The following is a 12650-nucleotide window of genomic DNA, read 5'->3' as shown; positions in this document are numbered from 1 at the left end:
GGGTTCTCTGCTGAAACTGGATTTTCAGATGATCCAAGGCAGCTGAGAAGCATTTTGTCAGACAAGTGAAAATTTATTTAGTTCAGTGACAGCTTTTTAACCAGAGTGATGCCAGTCAGAAAGAGTATATGCACTGGACCTTTATGATGATGAAAATATTTTCAAATTCTTTTGGAAGGTGGAAGTATGGGTAGTATTCTCTCTTTCAGTAGGACAGTTAGTCAACCATTGACTACAGCGGTTGGCCTGAGTGCTTTGTAATGTGGAAATTGTGCTGCAGCACAAAACAAGCTACTTGCTGAGAATGGTTTTTCATGGATTTTCTTCTCATCCCTTGGATAAAGAATTGTGACTGGCTAATTATAAGACTTGAAGAAAAATGGAAGGTGACTTCTTACAAGTTAACCTGTTATTTCTGCATTCATTCTTCTGTCAGAGCTGCTAATTCAGGAATGGTTCCCATCCATACAGGGAAATTTAATTTTTTATACAGCCCACAGAATTTTATCTTCTCTTGAATGTCAAGCCTTGTGTTAAGGACTTTTTTTGTGACAATTGTGATGATGTCTCAACATAGAAGCGATTTAATATATTACAAATCTATTCACCGTGTTAAATAAGGTCACTTTCCTTAATAACTGTTCTTGGAGGAAACAGGAAAAAGGTAAAGTCGGTTAAACCTTTGGTAAACCATGATTCACATGAAAACGAAAGAGAATTTCTCAGATTTCAGCCAGCTCATCCTATTCTGCTTCAGCTAGCTCTGCAGGGGATGAGCAGCAACCAAATGTCAACTCCTGTCAACACCTTTGCCTAACTGTCAGGCATTGGATGTGCAGGGTTTGGCTGCCTGTGCTCTAGGCCCGCTATGATAGTGAGGAAGTCCAACCCTGAAGCATAGAGTTGTTTGTTGGAAGAGCTGTGCAAAACCATTGTGTGGGTTTGTTCCCCTTCTCTCAGGAGAAGCTCTTGCTTTAGCCATTTTTGCACCGGTGCCTGTACTTGGCCACATATGCCTTTGATTTGGACCTTCAGCCCGAGCTTGAGCAGTGCTGTCTGACTCTGGGCACTCTTCTCGCTGGGGTGTCATGGTCCTGCTTCCTGTGTGTGTCCCCTGCCAGAAGTCCTCACAGTCCTGGCTCCTTGAACCTTACAGAGCCTTTCCCCCTCACACACTAAAGGTCAGACTGAACAGCATGCAGGAATCTGGATGAGAGAAAGGTACAACAGGGGGGAGGAAAATGGTACAGAATGCTGTTAACAGGGGGATGCAACTGGAGGAGTTTTGTCTTCTAGTCTTTCTGTCATAATGGAGTTACAGGTGTGATTTGGATTTTTGGCACACATTTATGAACAGGACTACACAATCATGAAGAAAAGCTGTTGTATGGGGTGTAAACTGAGCTGATCACCATCTCGCATAGGTACTGTAGCTTACGACTGAGGGGTAAAGAGACACAAATCATGTGCAGGTAGGTGGACAGAAGGTATCTGTGGATTCATGCAGTTTAGGGAATCCTTCCTATGCAAAACACAGTTTATCACTGTTGAACTTCTCTGAACTTGTGTCTATTTTTTTTATACACTGTGAAATAAGATTTCATTGGTTCAAAACCAGAAGTGGTCAAACCTGGGAGAAGGGAGAAAGGAAGGCCAAAGGAAGTAGCATCTGCCATTGCATACAGGAGCTGCTGAAAGGCAAACAAGCAATATCCACAGTCATGAAGGTGTCAATGGCCAGTAAGACCTGAAGGTACTGGCCAGTGTTTTCCCAGACTCAGGATCTTTTAGTTACAATTCTAATCTGTATTCAGTAACTTCTTTTTTATTATACCGCTGCAGCTTACCCTACTAGTAATAATCTAATTTAAAGTTTATACTGAGCTAGGAAATAGAGATCACAATTTTAAATTCTTGATTTTACTATATGGCTTAAACAGCCATGAGATAGCTTATACACAATCATATTCTGTTCCAAGAGAATGCTTTCCTTGTGTGTATGTCGGCATGTAAAATGTCTGATACACCCTTTCTGTCACTGTCAATATGTGTTAATATAATTGTGTGTATGTGTTGCCGTGGGTGAAAGTAAATGGAAACATACTGGTGAGCTTAGATTTGGGTCTTGAATTTTTTCAGCAATACAAAGAACATATTCCTAAGCACAGGCCATTTTCCTGAATCTTCTCCCAAGCTTTGACATTTTGAGTTTGTATGGACAAGAGTTCATACTACGACCATGCTATTTTAGCTAAAAGCTAGTATATATAACTAAAGCTAGTCCTAATTCTCCGCTAGTGTAGGGAGAACTATGGTAGTGTAGGGAGAGTTATGGATAAAAAAAAATATGGAGAGAAAGCTTTGAAGGTCAGAAATGATTGCTTTGCTTCTTTCCAAGTGATATAAATAGGCAAATAATTTTTAAAGATTTTTATTACTCAGAACCTTTTTATCATCAATAATTGAATAAAGTATGTCCTAAAGAAAACTTGAAGAATATGATGGAAACATTTGAATACTCTTTGTATTGCCTTAGCTAGTAAAATTCTCCATCAACACCTAGAAATAATAGAGAAAAGGCAGGTCTAAAGGTACTTTATAGATGAATACCCAGAAAGAAATATAGGGTTATCAGTCTCTTCCTGAATTATTTATTGGTCTTTCTCAAAAAGCAGACCTACAAAGTCAGGATAAGTCTATGGCTTGCTTCTGACAGATGTCTTTCGAAACTTGAGGGTTGAATTACTGTTCTGATTTGAGCTAAAGCAGAAGCAGTTTTTCTACCTTTTCAGCTAATACTCATCTAAATAGCTACACTTTCTGAAAGTTAACTACATGATTTTCCAACAATGTTTCTCTCTAGAAGTGGTAGCACAGGGCATTAATATGCAGGAGGGCAGTTCCTTATACTTATTCCTATAGAAACCAAGGTCATCCTCAAGTTGGTGAAATGCTGTAAGTGAAAGGGGCAAAAAAGAGTTGTACCTGCAGGGAGGAACAGACAGGACAGGTGACCCAAAACAGACCAACAGATTATTGCATTCCATATACATCATACTTGGTACAAGACTGAGAGATCATGGGAGTGAGGTGCTCTTCTTTGATGGCTGACATCCAGTCAGCATCTCATCTGTCTTTTTGCCTTTGATACCAGATCCCTGTGTTCCTGAATCCAGTTCCTGAATCCAGCTCCCTCCTGCCTCTGATTTAAGCCAGGGATCTTTTCCCCATGCCTCCTCTGCAGTGTTTGTGGTGACATTATCACTGGGGACTGAGGCAGTAGTTTCTTGTATTTGTATATATTTTTATTTTCTTATTAGTAGTATTTTCATTATTATTGTTGTTCTTGTTTCTTTAAATTCGTTTTAGTTTTACCTTCTAACCCACAAGTCTCTTTTTCTCATTTCCCTTTTCTCTTTCCCTTGGAGTCTGCTCATCTTTGGGTGCTGATCAAGCTGGGATGGAAATAAACCATGATGATTACATGTCTTTCTAAGAGCAATGGTTCTTTTTGGTTTTACGCTATTTATACTTGCATTCTAACCAAATACACCCAAACTGAAAAGATGTACACCAAGAATTTTCAGAATCTAAACTTTATTTAAATACATTATAATATTTTTAAAAAGGAATTTTAATTCTTAATATACTTTTTATAAATACTTCTCTTCTCATTTTGCATGCCATATTTGTACTCTATGTTCTTAATCAAAGAGTTTGTATTGGTTTATGATATGTTTCTTTACAGGAGCTATTAATTCTTTTTCTTTTGAAGACTTTTTGGTCATCTTAAAATTTGCTTACCATCACTCATGAGATTTTAGGTCAACATCAAACATATGTACTGTGAGAAAATCAAAATGTTAAACAGAGGCAAAGTTTAAAATACTGCTAATGTAGCAATCTTCGCTAACTCACATAGTCCCTGTGGTTACATTTGCTTAAAAACAAAATAAAGTCAAAAACAAAGCAAAAAACCCCCAAAATTCGATGGAAACTTTTCACAGATAATTTGTACTTAAGGTTTTTTTATTATCTGTAGTTATCAGGTTGAATTCTCATTAGGTCATGTGACTTATCATTTATATTCAGGGTCAGTAGGTCTGTATAGTTACCATCTATTTAACAATTTTCATGAACAATTTCCTCTAAATGGAATTGTATTTGAAATGTAGAATGACTATAATTAGAAGAACCCATATAATTTATCCTGAGAAGCCGCACCCATCTGTGCTCCAGATTTCATGCAGTCTTTATGATGATTGCTGGATGAATGAGTCTATTTAGCTATTTCTGCATCTTTCAGGTATAATAACTTTTAAATGATATCTTAAAATAACTTTTCTTATTTTGTTCTCTTATTTTGTAAGTAATTTCATCTAAATTACTGTACTGGCTGCTTTTTCTTAAACAAAAGCTTCAGAAAATACTATAAAGATAATAAATTTTTTGTATGACATAGGACGTGGTTCCCTGCTTGAATAGCCAGGCATATTTAAAGTTAGGTACCTGTCAGGTCCAAAAATGGGTTTCTTATTGTTTGCCTGTATTGCCCACTCCAGTTATGCTTCTATTCTTATTTTCATGATCTTTACATTTGACTAGTAGTTAATTGCACTTGGTAACAGTGAATCACTCATCAAACGAACAGGTATATTATGTAGAATGCAATATTTTATTCTCAAACTAATAACTTTATGATCAGGCAAAGGACACACATATGATTCTTGTGCTAAGTTTTGATACTTATAAAATTGCTTTAAATTACTGAGGAAGAGAAAGTAAAATAAAAGAAGGAGAAAGGAAACTTTCACCTTTAAGAGCAGAATACCACTTATATCATTAAATTATAGAACCAATTTCTTCTACTGTTTGGAAACTACTCTTACTGAGACATGTGCAGACATCAATCATCTAGGCCAAAGAAATCAAAAGTGTATATATATATATAAACAGTACAGAAATGTTGTTCAAAAGCCTATGACATGTTAGAGCCTATGTTAGAGAGTGCTTTGATACCATTGAGCTCGATTATGGTGATGACAGGATTGGGTGTCTGTGGGTAAAAATCAGAGGAGTCCACAAGAAAGCAGATGTTGTGATGGGAGCCAGTTATAGACCACCCAGCCAAGAAGAAGAAGCTGACGAGCTCTTCTACAAACAACTGGGAGAAGTCTCAAGATCGCTATAGCTCTTGTCCTTGTGGGAGACTTTAATCTATCAGTTGTCTGCTGGAAGTACAATACAGCAGAGAGAAAGGAGTCTAGGAGGCTCCTGGAGTGTGTGTAAGACAATTTTTTACACAACTGGTGAATGAGCCGATAAGGGAAGATGCCCTCCTGGACCTGCTCTTTGTGAACCGAGAACATCTTGTGGAGGTTGTGATGGCTGGAGGACACATGGGGCAAAGCAATCATGAGATGATAGAATTCTCAGTTCTAGGTGAGGTGAGGAGGGGTGTTAGCAGAACGACCAGCTTTAACTTCCAGAGGGCAGACTCTGGAGTGTTCAGAAGGCTAGTTGATAAAGTCCCATGGGAGTGAGTCCTTAAGGGCAAGGGAGCCCATGAGCACTGGGTACTCTTCAAGAAGGAAACCATGGCAGTGCAGGAGCAAACTGTCCCCATGTGCCAGAAAATGAGCCAGAAGGGGAAAAACCCAGCTTGGTTAATCAGGAAGATCTGGGCCCCTCGCTACAAGAAGGATGCTGGGGCTCTGAAGAGTGTCCAGAGAGGAGAAACAAAGCTGGTGAAGAGGCTGGAGAACAAGTCTTATGAGGAGCAGCTGAGGGAGCTGGGGTTGTTTAGCCTTGAGAAGAGGAGGCTGAGGGGTGACCTTATTGCTCTCTACAACTACCTGAAAGGAGGTTGAAGAGAGGAGGGAGCTGGCCTCTTCTCCCAAGTGACAGGGGACAGGACAAAGGGGAAACGCCTCAAGCTATGCAAGGGGAGGTTCCGACTAGATATCAGAAAGAAATTTTTCACAGAAAGGGTCATTGGGCACTGGAACAGGCTTCCCAGGAGGTGGTGGAGTCACCATCCCTGGAGGTATTTAAAAGATAGGTAGATGAGGTGCTCAGGGACATGGTTTAGTGGCAGACAGGAATGGTTGGATTCGATGATCCAAGAGGTCTTTTCTATCCTGGTGATTCTATGACATACACAGCTTTCTCACTTTCTTCTGCCCCAGAAACTGGCAGTGAGACTTTGTTCTACCATGCGTTCAGAAGTCTATTTTCACTTAGATATGGAAGTAAATATTTACTGTGGTTTATTAAGTAAAAAGAAGAGGACAAAATCTTTGAACACCGCCCCAGAATAAAAATTTTATTTTGGTTGTTTTAGTAGGTGTTTATGCTCAAGTCAAATTATACTTTGTACTGTCTTCCTTCAATATCAAATTTAGCTTTCCTGACCAAAACCATGTTCAAAATAAAACTAAAAATGTAACAAATTTAAAAATAGGAGTCACTCTTTCATCCTTGAAGCTGCCATGCATTTCTTCTGCACTGGGAAACAGAGTTTCACTCTTATCTGATTCCTTTTGTTCTTTGCACATTTCATCTCCAAGAAGAACAATTCCAGTAATTCTGTTCCCAGTAAAAACACAGTGCTGTGTAGTCAGTTCTAAACCTTAGAAAATGGAGCTGAATCCTGTAGCAATAACCATATTGAGCAAACCGTCATACAGTATCTTTTTTTTTGTTTCTAAGAGACTGCATTTCATCTTCAAATTAATAAGAATTATGTACAGAAGCTATTCTTGTCCAAAACAATTTCCTCTTGCAGTTTTCTTTTCTGTTCAAATCCCTAGCCAGCAGTCATGCAGAGATAAAAACTCCTGAAGCTGTTCTGCTTTTTAAATCCAGTGGCACAGGCAGCACTTCACAGACAGCTTGTACAGCACACACACACAAAAGTGACTTGCTGATTGGATTGATGCATTCTGTCCTGTAAATCAGCACAGAGAACTAGTGATCACACAGGCAATCATCCCTCTAGGAAAAGATTATTTGGACTGGTGTAAACATTCAGAAATAAAACATACTGGGAAAATTCTGCTTTTTCATCCTTCTCATATTCCTCTCCTTCCTCCAAAAAGTAAGAAAGCAAACTTGTTGCAGTTTCTATAGCCTTTTCTTGCTTAAACAATTTCCACCAAATTCACTTTAGTTCCTGTATGTAGCTTTGAATGAACTCTCATAATTCAATATTGTTTGTTTCTTCTACATTGGGAACATGACATGGCATCATTGGCATAATAGGCCTATTTTTTCCAGTTCCACATGCATCCATAACTAATAAACAGGAATAAAATGGCATGATGATTTTGGTAAGACCTCCATCTCTATGAACTTCAAATATTATTACAGAGGAGGGAAGATTTCACTTAACTTCTTGATTCATATGCCATATATCTTATTATGGAAAGTGTTCATTGTTCAAGTTTGTGGACGCTTACAGTGAAGTGCAGTGGTATACGGTATTATACAGAAATCTATTGTTTTGCTGGGATTGTTCCTTTGTATTTTTTAACAATTTACTGCCTAAAGTAAGATTCTGTGCCATCTGCTCATATAATTAGAGTGCTAAGTTAAAATCACTTACCATTAGTACATGTTTTAAATTTGATTAGTGTTAGAATCATAGAATCATAGAATCATAGAATGGTGTGGGTTGGAAGGGACTTTAAAGGTCATCTGGTTCCAACCCCCCTGCCATGGGCAAGGACACCTCCTACTATTCCAGGCTGCTCAAGGCTCCATCCAACGTGGCCTTGAACAGTTCCAGGGAAGGGGCAATGTTTAACTCTGAAAACATTTATTTATTATAACACCTCATTATGCAGTCAGAATTACACTGGCAGCAATGTGAGAACTGCTTATATTAGGACTGCTAGAGTTGCTTGTCAGTACTTCTTTTTGAATGAAAGAACACAGGCACTTCTTACCAAAAATAATTCACTTTGAATCAAGGTTTATTGGCATCTCCATGCCATGTTCACAAACCCCTGTTTTGCACAGTTTAACATTCTCAGTTGAGCAGACTCAGAAATAAAAATCAGAAGTGAGCTGCATTTTCAGCAAAAGCCACTGAGGCAAAGGGCTCCAGAACAATCGTGCCAGGGGATGACTCTTAAAGTGGCAAAATTGCAGCAAAACTGTAGCATCAAAATCAGAGGGAAAGAAAGGGTTCTCCAGCCCTCCCAGAGCAGGAAAGGGTGGGGTCCTGAAGAGCAAGCAGCAGCTCTGACTCAGTGTGGGCAGGGATAAGAACTAGCTGGATGATTGCACTCAAACAGTTGTGGTCAATGGATTGATGTCCATGTGGAGATCAGTGACATGTGGTGTTCCTCATGGTCTGTATTGGAACAAGTGCTGTTTAGCATGTAGTCACAGTCACAGCCAGTGAGATTTGAGGGCACTCTGAGAAAGTTTGCTGATGACACTAATCTATATGGTGTGGTTGACATGGTGGGGGAATGAGTGACATCAATATGGACCTTGACAGGCTTGAGAGGTGAGCCTGAGTGAACGTTGTGAAGTTCAACAAGGCCAAAGGCAAGGTCCTGCACCTAGATCAGGGCAATCCCAAGTACAAACACAGGCTTGGCAGAGAATGGATTGAGAGTAGCCCTGAAGAGAAGGACTTGGTGAAAGAAAAGCTCAACATGAGCTGGCAGCATGCTCTTGCAGCTCAGAAAGTCAAGCATATCCTGGGCTGCATCAAAAGCATGACCACCAGGTTGAGGGAGGTGATTTTCTCCATCTACTCCAGTCTCATGAGACCTGATTTAGTGGAAGGTGTCCCTGCCCATGGCTGGGGGGAGGAAACTAGATTTTCTATAAGGTTTTATAAGGTCCCTTCCAATCCAACCCATTCTATGATTCTGCTATACGCAATGATTTGAACAGGCACACAAGGTCTGCATATAGAGAGTACATTGACATAATATTCCTGAGGTTATGATGGTTAAGATGGCAACCCAGAAACTTTCAGGATAGTCATTGTGTGAGTTGCTGTGGAGATCTGGTCCAGTGGCCCATCACCACTGTGAGCAAGAGGCCTTTGGTGATGTTCAATATCTTCATCAGTGATACAGACAGCGAGATCGAGTGCACCCTCTGCAAGTTTGCATATGACACCAAGTTGAGTGGTGCAGCAGTCACACCAGAAGGACATGATGTCATCCAGTGGGACCCAGACAGACTGGAGAAGTGGGCTTGTGAGAACCTCATGAGGTTCAACGAGGCCAAGTGCAAGGTCCTACACCTGGGTCAGGGCAATCTCCGATTTCATTACCGGATTGGGGGTGATGTGATTGAGAGCAGCCCTGCACAGAAGGACTTGGCTGTGCTGCTTGATGAGAATCTTGACATGGGCTGGCAATGCATACTTGCAGCCCAGAAGGCAAACCATATCCTGGGCTGCATCAAAAAGAAGTGTGGCCAGCAGATATGCCCCTCTGTTCCTCTCTTGTGAGGCACCACCTGGAGTATTATGTCCAGTTCTGGAATCCTCAATATAAGAAGGTTATGGAATTCTTGGAACGGGTCCAGAGGAGGGCTACAAGGATGATCAGGGGGCTGGAGCACCTCTGACATAAGGACAGGCTGAGAGAGGTGGGCTTGTTCACCCTGGAGAAAAGAAGGTTCTGAGAAGACCTTATAGCAACTTTCCAGTACTTGAAGGTGGCGTAAAAGAAACCTGGGGAGGGACTATTCACAGGGGCATGTAGTGATAGGACCAGGAAAAACGGGTATAAACTGGAGAGGGGCAGATTTAGACTAGATATAAGGAAGAATTTTTTCACAATGAGGGTGGTGAGGCACTGGAACAGGTTGCCCAGGGAAGTTGTGGATGCCCCATTCCTGGAGATGTTCAAGGCTAAGTTGGATGGGGCCTTGAGCAGCCTGATCTAGTGGGACGTGTCCCTGCCCATGTTGGGGGTGGGTGGGTAAATTATATGATCTTTAAGGTCTAAGGTCCCTTCTAACTCAAACCATTCTATGATTCTAGGATTCTGTGATTCTACTATTCTATTTCTGGAGAAACAACAGCAGAAACACCAGATTTAAGAACAGGTGTAGCAGAATTGGAAATAACAAGGGGGATAAAAACTCAAAAAAAAACCAATTAGAGGGTTTTTGTCTTTTTGGGAGGAATTTAGGCATAGAAATGGAGATGTGGAGGAGGTGAAAAAGTGAGTCCAGAGGTTGAAGAAATGGGAAGCAAGATAAAAAATCATGTAAAGAACAAGAGGTTGAATCTTTAGCTACTATGATTGTGGATGTCTATGGCAAGGAATACAGTTGTGGATGCAAGACCACTGGGACACCAAAGAGAAAATCCCTCAGGTCACTCCCTCATTCACCTCCTCAATCAGGTTTATGTTCAAGCAATTTGGCGTAAAAGGGTGGAGTAATGATGGATAGACTTGAAGATTGGAACCCCAGCACTAAGAGGTATAGGAGGCATAGTAGATGAACATGTAATTCAATAGCAGTTATGATTCATAGCTTTTAATAAAAAATCTTAGATTTAAAATTGTGTGTTGTATTAGGCAAAAATACTAAATGTAGTTTAGTAGTAGTAATGTGTTTATTAGTTAATTAGGTTATTGATTTTACAGGTGATTTATTTGTTTCTCAATAGTGTGCTGCTTAAACAATAAATGTTTTTGTCTCTGTTCACAATCTGAAGGGATAGAATTGAACTCTGAAGTAAGAGCAGCTCCTTCACTCAGCTGCCTGTCAGTTCTGAATTACCTCTCAGCCCTTCAGTCATGAAGACAGATCATTTGAGATGACTGGAGACAAAAGATGAATTCCACAGGGGGTAAAAGATGAACTATCCACCACCAAGTCCAGAATGAGGCAGATGCATATATCTCTTGACAGTGTTGGGTGCAAAGCAACAGGATAAAAGATCTGTTCCAGAAATAATCAGGACATCAAAGTTATGAAATGACCTGAGATAACAGAGTACAGCTTTTAAAGTACCATCAAATGATGTTACACAAAGGAAAAAAACTGGTAAGCTGTATTCCCTTCTCCTTTATCACAGAAGGGCTTTTTTCAAGTTTTTGAAGAGCTGCTTACTTGTCTTAGGAAAAATCTAGAGAAGATTCATCAGATGACAAATAATTAGGATGGAGCAGTTAGTCAGCCTCAGACAGTGAGAAGACTGACACATAATTGTGATCTGGCCTAGCAAACCTAATGATAGTCGTGTGAAGCTCTAGAAGCCAGATGAAATTCTGAAAGCTTGAAAGGAGAAAGGAAAGACCTTTCTAACAGCAAAATTATGCTAGTTTCTTTCCAGTAGATATGAAAAATAAAGAAAAAAGAGGATGCAGGCTACTAAAGCAAAAAACAAGGTTCAATATAGGCTATGAGAAAAAGAGGACACTTAAGGACCCTTTAGATGCTGGAGATTTTAAAGAATATACAGGGCAAAGATACTAAGGGCTTTTAGTTAGTGGACAGGGTACTAGTTGTGTATAAGGGCTATAATTCACTGAATTTGCCCTGTGATTCTAAGGTCTTGGCACTTGTACAGAGACAGTTGATTAAGTATGCTTGAAAAGAAAGATGGCAAAGGAAAATTCTTAAAACACTGTCATATATCCCAACGTAGAATACCTAGCTCTGTTAGTAATGATTGTCCATTTAGGCATCCTATAGAAAGGATCCCATCTTCAATGGACTAAAAATCTAATCAACAAGAAATACCATTCCAGAAAGCAGACTGAAAGGCAGGAGCTGAAGATCAACACTAGAACTTACCTTAGTAGAAGATGTTAGTAAGTCATCCCTTGTCTGTGGAGAAAATTGTGGATGGAGGGAAGGCATGTTAAAGAGTATTCTTCATGTACTCCTGTATACTCTGTGTGGGGAAATGAACTGGTTTATGAGTTCTTATATTCATGATAGAAAATCAAGCTGCTTCTGCACAAGAGTTCTCCCTGCTGCATGCACTGGTGCTGATTTTCACAAATCCAGAAATACTGTCAGAATTTCAAGAGATTAGAGGACTGTTAACATAATTTTAATATTAGATTGGTAAAAGGGATGACCCAGAGTTCTGTATATAGTCATCAGTAATGGAAGAATAATAAAGGCTGTGCAAAATAGTGGATGTCTAAATTAAGTTCTCTAACATAGAATAATTAGAACTTAAAAATGTAAAATTAATGCCAGTCAACAGGATTTCTAGAAATTTACAGTTTTCAGACAAATTCCTTTCCTAGTGGCAAGTTTATAAGTTTGGGTTTTATATGTGATCATGTTGATAAATGCATTTGACTTACCATCGCGTTACATTTTGATTTAAAATTTATCATTGTATGAAATAATACAGTGTATACTTACTCTCTATTCTGTAATTCACAAACCAATCAAATGGTGACAAAATTAAAGCTGTGAGTGGGGAGTTATCAGTGTGCCTCAGCAGCTCTTGTAGAGCACAGTAGTCATGGGATCAGGTAGTTATGAAAGATGTCTACAAGGTGAGCCGGGAGAAGACTTGCTGGTCCTCACCACTGTTCCTTTGCTTGGGAGCTGCAGTTACATGCAGATCACTTCTCTAGCAGAACCGTGCTGCAGTTATGTTTGTCATGTACCTTGTTGATCCTTATCTTCTGAGTTGA

General features: G+C 39.7%; 1 long non-coding RNA gene across 1 annotated transcript in view; it reads right to left on the bottom strand.

The window, feature by feature from the left end:
* Positions 1-1069: 1069 nt before the first annotated feature.
* LOC138718591 (uncharacterized) overlaps positions 1070-12650 on the bottom strand; it is a 126205-nt gene continuing 114624 nt past the window's right edge. The window contains exon 3 of the long non-coding RNA XR_011337111.1: positions 1070-1206. This is a non-coding gene — a long non-coding RNA (uncharacterized lncRNA). The remainder of the gene's footprint in view (positions 1207-12650) is intronic.

Source organism: Phaenicophaeus curvirostris, chromosome 3 (genome assembly GCF_032191515.1).
Source record: "Phaenicophaeus curvirostris isolate KB17595 chromosome 3, BPBGC_Pcur_1.0, whole genome shotgun sequence".
Classification (NCBI taxonomy): domain Eukaryota; kingdom Metazoa; phylum Chordata; class Aves; order Cuculiformes; family Cuculidae; genus Phaenicophaeus; species Phaenicophaeus curvirostris.
This window is presented reverse-complemented; position numbering and strand designations above follow the sequence as displayed.